We start from the raw sequence: 13,098 nt of genomic DNA on the forward strand, positions 1-13,098 counted from the left end.
AGTGGGATTGTAGGCTGGTCCACAGGCCCCGGGGGGCCCCGCGTCGAGGTACGCAAGTGGCACATCTCAGTGAGGGGCCGCGCCAAGCCAAGGGGGCCAGCCTGGCCAATCCGAGCTGGCCGTCTCCATCCCCACCCGAGAAAATGGAGGCTGTGTTGTTGCCAGCGCCTAGTCTGGTGTGGTAGGTGGGAGCCAGGCAGGTGGGAGCCAGATGGGCTTTGCCCCGCAAGTGGGGCTGGACTGGGGGTGACTCACAGAGCTCGCAGAGTTGGGCCGGTCCAGCGCCTTCCACTCTGTTTCTGTGTTGTCTCTGCTGACTTACTTGGCCTTTGTTGTCTCAGGCTGCTCACTCGAACCTGCAGCGCAGCTTGGGCGCTCTCAGGAATCTTCTTTTGTGACGGCCCTAAAACCTCGAACCTGTAGCTGCTTTTTTGTCGTTGTAGGTTAGTTGTTCAAAGATGTATTCGTTTTTTGTTGCTCTTGGAAATGCAAATAGTACTCTGGTATCACAGCGCACACTTCTTAGGGTCGCGCTGTCTCCTGGCACAGCCGCTCCAGACCCGTCGCCATCTTGAGCCGCCAAATATTAAACTTTTTAAAGGTTAATTTAAAATTATATCTTAACAGTTGAGTTTTGGTTGCTTGTGGGACAGGCACATAGGTGACCATACAGGTATTTTCCAAGACAGATTTAATTCAGAGATATAGGCATGGGAGTCATACACATATAGATGTTATGTAATGCTGTAAAATGGTAAAACCACACTTAGAGTATATGCACAGTGAAAACAGGAGTGTCAATGACTTAAATTTAGGAAAAATAACATTTAATTTCCACATGGGGGACAAAGGATTTTGTGAAAGAGATGACAAAAAAAAAAAAAAAAAACAAGAAAAACAGAAAAGAGCACTATCTGAAAAGCCAACTGAAAAACAGCTTTAAGTAAAAATAATTGGCCCGTATCATCAGGTTGGGTAAAACTCAAGTCAGATACATACTGAAATATTTATTTGCTTACCAATTTTTTTTCCATTTCACTTTTGGCAAATATATTTTGTCAGGCATATTTTAAAACTTTACCTACTCAAGGGGGTTCCAGTCAAGATGGTGGAATAGATGGTCGCCAGTGTCACTCTTTCCCACAAATCAACCAATTTACAACTATTTAAAAGCAATGACAGCCAAGCTGGGGACACTAGAGCTCAGGGGAAGAGGAGGAGAGACCTACAGAGTGCATGAGGTGGGAGCAGCTGCAATGAGAGAAGGAAAGGACCACTCTGACCATTTTGAGCTCCATCCATGTCCAGGCTGGAGCTGCTGTGTGCACAGAGCAAGAGCCAGCAAAAGCCGCAGCTGTGCCTTTCAGATGAAGTTGCGTGGAGGCTACAGGGGAGAAGAGGGTCTCATGGCCCCCAGGCCAGCAAGACTACTAACAGGGTTCCTGTGGACCCACATAGGAACAAGGAGCATAAACAATTGGAAAAAAGAGCCACTCAGAGGCCATGAGTCATTGCAAGGGACCAACACATGGCCTGTCCCATGGGAAGTGGTTGGAGCATGGGTGGTAGGGGAAACAGGTCCACTGGGGGAACACTGGGGCACAGCAAGGACAGCTGATCTGCCCCCCAGTCAGCATAAGACCACTCAGAAGAGACTGGTCAGGAATATAGAACTGCAGGGGTTGCTGAAAAGACTCAGGCCCGGACTAGAGTTTCTACGCAACCCAGGTGTACCAGGTCTCATGAGAGCCAGAAGTTCCTATAAAGTCAACCATTAAAACCTGAGCTGCACAAAAAGCCTTCCCCAGACAATCAGCAGCAAAGCAGCAGTTTAGCTCAACTACAGGGCTCAAGTACTGGTCCACACAGGAAGTTCCCCCATTTTAGAAGTAAGCAAAGGACAACAAATTAGTTCCATTGCAAAATTTAAGTGGTAGGAACAGCAAACAATCCAACACAGAACAGGAATAAAAAACAAAATACCCATAGACCAGAGACAAAGTTTGATATTAACTAGTGAAGGTCTCACATCACCAAAGAACACCTATAACACCTAGAAGGACCAGAAATCTCCTGAGCTACCAAGCCAGGGGGTTAGGGGGGCTGGGAGCTTCAGCCATGCCCCCTGACACCTGCAACTAGCCCAGCAATGACGAAGACACCACTAGAAGCCCCCTGATCTCCCCTGCAGGGATGAGGGGGGTGCCATGGGCCCCAACCCCACCTCTCCTCCTTCCTGCTTCTCCCACCCTATTTCCTTCCCCCTTCCCTTCTACCCCACCAACTACTCCACAACATATCACAGAATGTAAAAAAATAATATTAATAAATAAATAAACTTAATTAAAAAAAGAAAAACTTTACCTACTCAAATGTATTCAGCTTTGTATGACTCCAAGTTTTGTGTCTTATGAAAGGGTTTCCCCACAACAAGATTTGAATATATTTATGTACACTCACACACACACATAGATGCAAACACAAGGGTACTTCAAAAAGTTCATGGAAAAATAGAATTAAAATATAATACAAATCTTTCCATGAACTTTTTCAAGTGCTCTCATATATTCTCTCTCTCTCTCTCCCTCCATCCCTCCCTCTGTCATAGACACCCACGCACACACACACACTTTTTTTCTAGTACTTTTTTTTTTGTCTTTTTTTTTTCGTGACCGGCAACAGATCGCAACCCTCAGTGTCGCGCCCGTACCGGACCGGGACCGGCAACGGGATCGCAACCCTCAGTGTTGCCCCCGCACCTCGCTCAGCCAGTGAGCTGCCGGTCTGTATGTGGGATCCGAACCCTCGGCGGGAGCGCCACTGCACTCCCAAGCAGCGCACTGTAGCAGTGCGCCATCGGGCCGGCCCCTTTTTCTAGTACTTTTAATTGATCTGGAATTTAACTTTGATGTAATATATGGTGTACAAATGTAATTAACTTTTTTAGATGGCTACCCAATTGACCTAATAAGTCATCTTTTCAAACTTATTTAAAATGCCATTTTTATCATTTATTTAATCTCCACTGATCTATGTATTTATAGTCTGGTATTACACATTTCAATTATTATAGCTTTACAATATGTTTTTAACATTTGGTATTCTAATTATCTCTTTTTGCTCTATTTTTTCCCACAAAATTTCTTGATTATTTTTGCTTATTTAGTTTCTGTATGTGCTTTCTAAAATCAGCTTTCCTAGTTCCCAAAAAACTTTTGGAATCTTATTGGGATTACCTTAAATGTATAGACTGCACTATCTCAGGCAACAATGGTTCTGATAAAACTATGGCTTGCCATATTTTTTACTCACATACTGTATGAGGACCTGGTTGGAGAAACTGAAGTATAAGTGGGACCTTGCTACAAGTAGCTATCCTTTAGTGTCTAGATCTCCAGCCCTAAGAAAGGTTGTGTAAACCCAGGTTTGATGGAAAATTGAGGCCCCAGGGGAGGAGGGAATATATTCCTCTTTTTGTTAAGGAAAAAAAGGAAACCCAAACCTTCTCCATAGGTTTTATGCTTTCCCAACATCTTAGGTGCTGATGCACCAAGACAGCCAGATGCCCAAAAAGTTCATAATGAGGTTTTTTTTCTCCTAATTGAAATTTTGTATCCTTTGACCAACTTCTCCCCAACACCCATGCTCCCTCTTCACCCCTTCCCGCTGGCCCCTGGTAACCACCAGGCAATTCTCTATTTTTATGAGTTCAACTTCTTTTAGATTCCACATATAAGTGAGATCCTGCAATACGTGTCCTGGATGTTTTACTTAACATAATGTTCTCCATTCTCACTTACATTGTCACAAATGCCAGGATTTCCTTCCTTTTTAAGATTGTAGAGTATTGCATTGTGTATATATACATCATTGTTTTATCCATTCATGTGGTGAATAGTTAGGTTGATTCCCTATCTGAGCTGTTATGAATAATGCTGCCATAAACATGGGAGTGCAAATACCTCTTTGACATACTAATTTCATTTCCTTTAGATATATACCCAGTAGTGGAATTGCTGGATAATATTGTATTTTTATTTTTAATTTTTAAAGGAATTTTATACTTTTTTTTATAGTGGTTGTACTAAATTACATTCCCACCAAGAGTGTGCAGGCATTCCCTGTTCTCCGCATCCTCGCTAACACTTATCATTTGTCTTTTTTATAATAGCCATTCTAACAGGTGGGAGATGATACCTCATTGTGGTTTTAATTTACATTTCCCTAACAATTTGTAATTTTCAGTATTTTTTCATATACTTATTGGCCTTTTGTATGTTTTTGTTTGGAAAAAAATGTCTGTTTAGATCCTTTGCCCATTTTTTAATCGGGTCATTTATTTCCTTGTTATTAAATTACGTTTCTTATGTATTTTAAATATTAACCTCTTATCAGATAAATGGTTTGCATATATTTTCTTCTGTTCCGTGGGTTGTCTCTTCAGTCTGTTGATTGTTTCCTTGGCTGTGCAGAAGCTGTTCAGTTTGATGTAATCCCATTTGTCTGTTGTTACTTTTGTTTCCTGTGCTTCTGGAGTCATATACAAAAAAAATCATTGCCTGGACCAGTGTCATGGAGATTTTTCCCTATGTTTTCTTCTAGTAGTTTTACAGTTTCACGTATTACATTTAAGTCTTTAATCCACTTTGAGTTAAATTTTATATACAGTGTGAGACGAAGGTCTTATATTATTCTTTCTGCATGTGGCTGTTAGGTTTTTCAACACCATTTATTAAAGAGAATGTTCTTTCCCCATTGTGTTCTTGGCATCTTTGTCAAAAATCAATTGATCTCTCCATTCTGTTCTGTTGGTCTTTATGTCTGTTTTTATGCTAGTACCATGCTATTTTGGTTACTATTTCTTTGTAGTACATTTTTGAAGTCAGGTAGTGCAATGTCTCCCGCTTTGTTCTTTTCACTCAAGATTGTTTTGGGTATTCAGTGTCTTTTGTGATTCTATATGAATTTTAGGATTTTTCCTTCTATTTATGAGAAGAATGTCATTGGTATTTTGATAGGGATTGCATTAAATCTATATATTGCTTGGGTGGTATAGACATTTTGACAATATTAATTCTCCCAATCCATGAATATAGGATATCTTTCCATTTATTTTTGTCTTCTCCAATTTCTTTTATCAGCGTTTTGTGGTTTTTAGTGTACAGCTCTTTCATCTCCTTGGATAAATTTATTCCTAAATATTTTATTAATTTTTGTAGCTATTGTAAATGGGATTGTTTTCTTGATTTCTTTTCTGGATAGTCCATTGTTAGTGTATAGAAATGCTGCTGATTTTTGTATGTTTATTTTATATCCTGCAATTTTACTAAATTCATTTATCAGTTCTAAGAGTTTTTTGCTAGAGTATTTAGGGTTTTCTGTATATAAGATCGTGTAGCCCACAAACAGGGATAATTTAATTTCTTTTTCAATTTTTTTTTTTTTTTGTCTTTTGTCTTTTTTCCGTGTCCGGCAATGGATCGCAACCCTCAGTGTTGCCCCCGCACCGGACCGGGGACCGGCAACGGGATCGCAAGCCTCGGTGTTGCTCCCGCGCCTCGCTCAGCCAGTGAGCGGGAGCCGGTCTGTATGTGGGATCCGAACCCTCGGACGGGAGCGCTGCCGTGCTTCCCAAGCGGCGCACTATCCAGTGCGCCACCGGGCCGGTCCTTCAATTTTGATTTTTAAAATTTATTTATTTTGCCTAATTGCTCTGGCATAATCAATATTGATGATAGTAAGCTAAGTATATAAAATTTGGTAATCAAGTCTCCCATTCACAATCCTGTTGATGGGGAAAGCAATTGGTGAACATAAATAATAGCAATTAAATGGTGAAATCCTCACATCTCTAGGGTCAGTAATTCTTGATGCTATCATTGTCTGTCCGTTACAGGGAAATCATTACTTCCTTCATTTCCATAGACTACTGGAATACTCTTGGGGATGAGGTTAAGTTTGAAGTCAGTAGGTTATGGGGTTTCTCTTTTTCTAGGCACCCAGGAAGCAGAAGGGGACAGTGGCTTGGATGAAAACCCAGCACAAATTGTCCAGTCTCCTAGTTCAGGAATATTAAGATATGCCTTCTGAAGAAGTTAAGCTTGATCAAGAGAAGGAGACATACTTACCTACCTTCCCAAATTCACCACGCAATGTCCCACCAGAATCCTAACTGACCTCGTCAGTAGACATATGCACATAGTGGGTCATCATCTAAACCTGACTTCTTGCCAAGATTGCTCACACCAATTTGTAAATAGGTCTGGATAACTCATCCACCTATGGCAGGCCATGTCCAATGTGATCTTTTGATAGCATTTGTTATCCCCATTCTCCTGCCAGAGGCACTGAATAACTATGTTTGCTATTTCCCTGATTTCTTAGTTATACCATTACAGAAGAAGATAAAAATCGCTATATACCTTGACTAGTCTAACTTGTGAGCTGGGTTGGCCATTACAACACCCTTCTATAATATGACGTATGTATTTGTAACGTACATGCAATGATTTAGAGGGAAAAAAATTCCACTCAGAAGTCAGACCTGCATGAGAAATCTGCCTCAATCATTTATTAGTTACAAGACTTTGGGCACATTTCTCAACCTTTCAGCGCCTTAATTTTCTTGTCTAAAAAATAGACATTCATTAATGAACAGAGAATGACTCAGGTTAATTTAAGAGAAAAGGAATTTATTGGAAGGATATCGGGTAACTTATGGAATCCTGGAGAACACTGGAGAGCCAGACAGGAACAAAGGGCAGTCAGGCATCTAGAACTATGGCCAAGATTTCAGCAGAGAAACAGCCTGGTCAGAGTGACACAGCTCTGCTGCTGGATTCTGGGCACAGCCACTGGCACTGCCATCACCGGATACTGGATACTGCTGAGGGCACTACAGTGATTACACACTGCTGTTAGCGCTATTGCTATTGAACACTTGATGCCACCACCACTGGAATGAATCCTAACTATCTCCTTCTTTGTGTCCTTTGTTCCATATTCAAAGTCCCAGCAAAGGCATCTAGTTGTCTGAGCTAAAGTCACTTATCCATACCAAGTTGTCATGATTCAGAAGAGCAATTATTCACTTTTCTTGGCTTTTGTAGTGAGAGCAGGGACCTGACTTCTACCAAAACTCACACAAACATATGAACAGGTTCAAATACTGAATTAAAAAAAATTTTTACTCTACAGTAGAATGCCTTCCTTGCAAAGATATTTTTATGATTATTACTTGGTTATAAAATAGCACCTGTAGTTGTCATCATTTTCAAATTACTTTTAAAACCCTTGGCAGCAGCATTGTGAGTCCAGACAGCCTGTGGCAGTAGATTGTGTCGAGGCAGGTGAAGCCTGAAAGAATAACAGCAGCATCACAGATTTCTCTAGCAGGTGGCTAATGAAATCAGCATCCCCAGTAAGCAGAGAGGAGGGCTTCTTCCCTTAGTACTACGAAGCCAGAAGTGAGAACCTTCGGGTCTTCCAACTATTAGTCTTAGAGTTTTCAGACTTATATCTTGATGTTGTCAGTAGGGCTGGTTGAACAAGGAAGAAATGCTGAATTCAGGGACATGACCAACATGTTAAAGGTCTCAGAGAATAGTTTTGTTCCATAGTCTGGAAAAGCCAGAGAAGCAAGCCCATGGTCTGTAAAGTTCCCCATTATACATTGGTATCACAAAGATGTACTTCAAAAAGGCAGGGGGTGGTATCTGTAATAAAGGAGCAGTACAGTTAGCCAGTCTTTGGGAACAAGTAGAGAGGTGGATGGAGGTGTCACTTGTTGATTGAATGATGCATACAATAATTGTTGCAATGAAGGGGAGTATTAGCATGCTTTTCTTATCTGTGTTTTGTCTGCTGCAGAAAAGGCTGGGACTCCTTGAAGATGCTGCCTGGGGTGGCCTTCCATTTGTCCTCCAGATCCACTCTTTATTATTCCTCCCCTATTCTGTACCTATGGAAACTAACCTCTATGAACTTTATCGATGGGCTTTCTTGTCCTCTAATTTCCTGTTGGATTTGGCCAGCGGCTAGAATACCAGAGATCAAAGGTGGCTGCATGGGCTGAATCCCTCAACCAAAGGTCTTATCTCCTATTAAAGTGCTCTCTCCATGCAGTCATCTGGGCCTCTAGGTTCCAGTCACTGTTTTTCTGCCCCTTCCACCCACAGGCCTAGAGATAGTAAAGAGCAAATGTTAGTGGCTCATAGGTTCCACACTAATATTTGTGTTTTCTCCACATCTTGCAACTTTGTATGTCTACCCTAATTCTATTTGAGTGGCCGTCGATTTCCTTCTGGGACCCTGGTGACAGCCCAGGACATGCAGGATATAAATGGATCCATTTTAGTAGGCAACTTTTCGTTTTGGAAGTTTCTGCTAACATAAAATCAAATACTTCATTTTCTACTTTAAATTGGAAATCAGGCATTCATCTTGACTTTATGACCAAATTCTTCTGATTCTTCTTTCCATATCTGTCTCAAATCCATCCTTTTCTATCCACGTACATGATTCCAACCTCATTGTCATTCATGAACAATAAAAATTGTCTCCACTCTGAGAAATGATCTTAACTTCATTTAAGCAAAATGGTCTCAGATCATGGGCTATGTTCCCAATATTACCTCCTAGATGGGGTCAAACCCACCCACATCTCTGAACCATTCCCTTTATTGTCCTTGATCCTATTGTCCATTTTCCTACCTTCTTTGTCCTGCCAATGTCATCACTAGTTTATCGACTATCTCTGTTCTCAATTCTTTCGCTTAGCTTCCTAGTATCACATTTCATTCTCTCTTCTGGAACTCTGCTTCCCCAGACTAATATATCACTAACAAATACCTTTTCCTCCCCCAGCCCCTAAAATAAACCAAACCATTTTACATCTGTCATTTGGGAAGCTGAGAGGTGCTGGAGAAAAAAAAATCACACCAGGGTATGTGAGTATGAATATGAATATCAGCATAACTTTATAGTCAACAGCCTCAACTGTGTGCTCTCTTACTCTCCAGAACAACTGCTTTAAACCTTCTTAGAACTTGCCATCTACTTTACAGAGACAATGGAAGCCATCAGATGAGGACTTAATAAACTCTTTGCCACGCTGCCTACAAATTTTCCTAGTTACCCCTTCCTAGTCATTTTTTAGATACTGAGCACAAGACCCAAGCTCCTCCTGCCTTCCCTGAGACCCTAAACTACATATTCTCTCTTCTCTCTCCTGCATCTTAACTTCCTTCTCTCTACAGGATCCTATACAACACACCTCCAAAATAAATTTTTTAAAAATTCTGTCTCCAACCAACTTCTTCCTCCAACACTGCCTAATATTCCCCTCCCCTTCAGAGTCTCTTTTCTTGGATAATCATATTTTCATACTATTTCCATTTCATCATCACCTACTCAATTTATTCATTTTTAATTGACAAATGATAATTGTATATATTTACGGGGCACAATGTGATTTTTGATGTATATATACATTGTAGAGAGATTCAGTCAAGCTAATTAATATACTCATCACCTCACCAACTTATTATTTTTTTGTGGTGAGAATGTCAAAAATCTATTAGCAATTTAGAAATATATAATACATTATTATTAGCTATGATCAGCCTGCAGTACAATAGATCACTAAAACTTATTCTTCCAGTCTAACTAAAACTTTGCACCTTTGACTAACACTTCCCTTCCCATGTCTCTCCCCCTCCCTGATTTCTATGAGATTCAGTCTTCCTATTCTCTATTTCTATGAGATTCACTTTTTTTTAGATTCCACATATGAGTATAAGTGAGATTATAAAGTCTTTCTCTTTCTGTGCCTGGCATTTTTTCACTTAGCACAATGTACTCTAGGTTCATCCACATTGTTTCTAATAGCAGAATTTTCTTCTTTTTTAAGGTATTAATCTCTTTGTATATTTCCTCCTTCAGATCTTGGATTTTTTTTTTGTGCTCATTTCATTATGTTGTCTAACTGAGTCTTCTCATATCTTATTGAGTTTCCTTAAGATTGTTGCTCAGAATTCCTTTTCAGTCATTTAGGGGTTTCCTGCTCTATAGAGTCTGGTATTTGAGAATTACTGTATTCTTTTGGTGGTGTCATATTTTCTTGGTTTTTTGTATTTCTAGTATCTCTTCATTGATGTCTGGTCATCTGGCAGAGCAGTTGCTTCTTCTGTTACTCTAGAGTGGGTTTTGGGGAAAGAGACGTCCTCTTCTTTTTTAAAGCAGTGTAGTATTTCATTGTGTATATATTGCTACATTTTCTTTATCCATTCATTTGTTGATGTACACTTAGGTTGCTTCCTTATATTGGCTGTTGTGAATAATGCTTCAATGACACAAGAGTGCAGACATGTCTTTGACATACCAATTTCAAGGTTTTTGAATATGTACCCAGAAGTGGGATTGCTGGATCATACAGTAATTCTACTTTTAGTTTTTCAAGGAACCATCATACTATTTTCCAAAATGGTTATACTAATTTATATTCCCATCAACAGTGTGCAAGGTTTCCCTTTTCTCCAGATCCTCATCAACACCTGTTATCATTTACCTTTTTTGGGTCTCCACTGGTGACTCATTGTGTCAGTGCAGTTGAGTTTCTAGTGGGCCACCTGCACAGTGGCTGTGGCTACTGCTGTGGTATCAAGCCACTTTTGCGGCAGCTGTGGCTATGGTGGTGGGCCACCCTTGCAGAAGTGGTGTTTTAAGCATGTTCCTTGCCTGCTTCCAGACGAGGGATGCTGCCCTTAGCTCCTGCCTAGGACTCCAGGCATGCTGTGTTTCTTGCCTACTTCCAGGTGGAGGAGGCCACCCTCAACTCCTGCCTAGGACCTCAGGCACACTCTGTTTCTTCCATCTATTGATATAATCATGTGATTTTTTTCTTCTTTGGCTTTTTGATATGATGGGTTATGTTAACTGATTTTTGAGTGTTAAACCAGTCTTGTCCATCTGGAATAAATGCCACTTGGTCATGGTGTATAGTTATTTTGAATTTTTAAAAAATGCAATTCCCAGACATCTTTTTGACTTCCCATGTTTTCTGGAATGGGTAATCAGTGTAGCATTTCTGACCCATTGTCTGCTGACAAGTGAGGCAGAGAATTAGGTCATTGACCTTTGCAATAATTAAGAGGGACTCCTTGCCAAGCTTCTCCAAATGTGTGAGAGCATGATGCAGCCCAGGATCACTAACTTGGTGATGTGCTGACTGCAGCAGAATTAGGGCTGGTCTCATCAGCTGCTGTGCAACTGTATTCCACTGTTAATTTTAATGTAGCACAAAATGGTGCTACTTGCCCTATGAGCCTACGTCCCAAAAGTCGTGGCCAGTTTCTGAGATGAGGAAGCAGAGATACCAGCGGTGGGAAGGCAAACTTAATTAGTGGATAAGAGTATTTTATCAAAGGGAAACCTGGCTATCAGCCCCATGTACTCTCAACATGTCTAGAAAGAAGCCAAATAACTAGCTGGCACCCAGTCTCCCCTCTCTGTGGCTGAGTGAGCCTGTGATTGTAAGGAATATGTTTTCTTGTAATGTGGATAGAAGGCCATTTTGTATATGGGTCCCAAGAAGCTGCTATTAGGAGTGTAATTGGCTGACAATCTCCAGCTGCCATACATTGGGGTCAGCTGCAGTGTGTATGCTGAAGCCTCGCTCTCCCTGGACTTCTCCTAGCAGAATCATTTATTTAATCAGAATAAAATGCACAGAACATAAAATTTAATATCTCGACCATTTTAAAATATGTGGTGTAGTAATGTCAACTATATGCACACTGTTGTGCAAAAGATCTCTAGAATTTTTTCATCTTGCAAAACTGAAACTTTACACCCATTGAACAACTCCCCATTTTCCCCTTCTCCTCAGCCCTGGTAGCCAGATTCTACTTTCTGTTTCCGTGAGTTTGATTACTTTAGACACCTCATACAGGTGGAGTCCTGCAGATTTGTCCTTTTGTAACTAGCTTATTTCACTTAGCATAATGTTCTCAAAGTTCATCCATGTTGTAGCGTATGACAAGATTTCCTTCTTTTTTTAAATCTACCAAATTCTATTGCATGTAAACACCACAGTTTGTTTTCCATTCATCTGAATGACTGATTCATTTTGAACCAGCACTCTCCCTCAAATTCTGGCTTGATTTTTCCCTGAAACAGTTTTGTTTCCCCTTAGATCTAAACGGTACTGTTGTCACCTTCAAGTCATGGTGGAATTTTGATGTATGACATAATTTTCTGGGTTCACTGGTCTAGAGGGCACAGTTCCTGTTGGATTCAAAATGGGTATCATCAATGTTTTTCCTATATTTTAGGGAAAAGGGGAAAGAGGATGGAGAGTGTTCACTCAAAAATTCTCCTCTAGAGGTTTGAATGAAAAGGGCCATTGGGTGGTTCACCTTCATTGATGGCTGGTACTGATCCTGACCTGGACTTTAGCTCACAAATATGTGCTCACTCAGATTTCCAGAGCCCTGTGCTTTACCTAGTGCTACTTATGCAGATGACAGGTAGCCACACTGCTCATTCCACTAATGTCTACATTTCCCCCCAAAAATGTGGCATTCACAAGATATTATCAGAACAGAAACCTGATCAGATCTATATCTCTTCTATTAAAATTGTTAGTGTCTTAGTTTGTGCTTCTATAACAAAATACTGAAATTGAGCGATTTATAGGGATAGAAATTTATTTCTCACAGTTTTTGAGGTTGAGAAGTCCAGGATGATGGCACCAGCAGATTCAGTACCTGGTGAGGGGTGCCATCTGCTTCCAAAATGGCCTTGTTGCTGTGTCCTCACACAGCAGAGGTGGAAGAGTAAAAAAAGGTGAAAGGATGGTCCCTAGTTCCCTCCAGCCTTTTTATTAGGTCACTAATCTCATTCACGAGGGCTACACCCTCATGACTTCCTAAAGTCCCCACCTCTTCATACTATCACATTTAAGGAATCAAACTCATATTAGCCAAGCCAAAAAAAAGTTATTAATTTAAATAACAAGGAAGTCCAATGGATAGACTGAGCTTTGGGAAAGCAGAATAAAATGGTTTACACATTATTTCTTATTAATGGAGCATGGAG

The sequence above is a fragment of the Galeopterus variegatus genome, unplaced genomic scaffold, assembly GCF_000696425.1.
Source record: "Galeopterus variegatus unplaced genomic scaffold, G_variegatus-3.0.2 Scaffold2674, whole genome shotgun sequence".
In the NCBI taxonomy this organism is placed as follows: domain Eukaryota; kingdom Metazoa; phylum Chordata; class Mammalia; order Dermoptera; family Cynocephalidae; genus Galeopterus; species Galeopterus variegatus.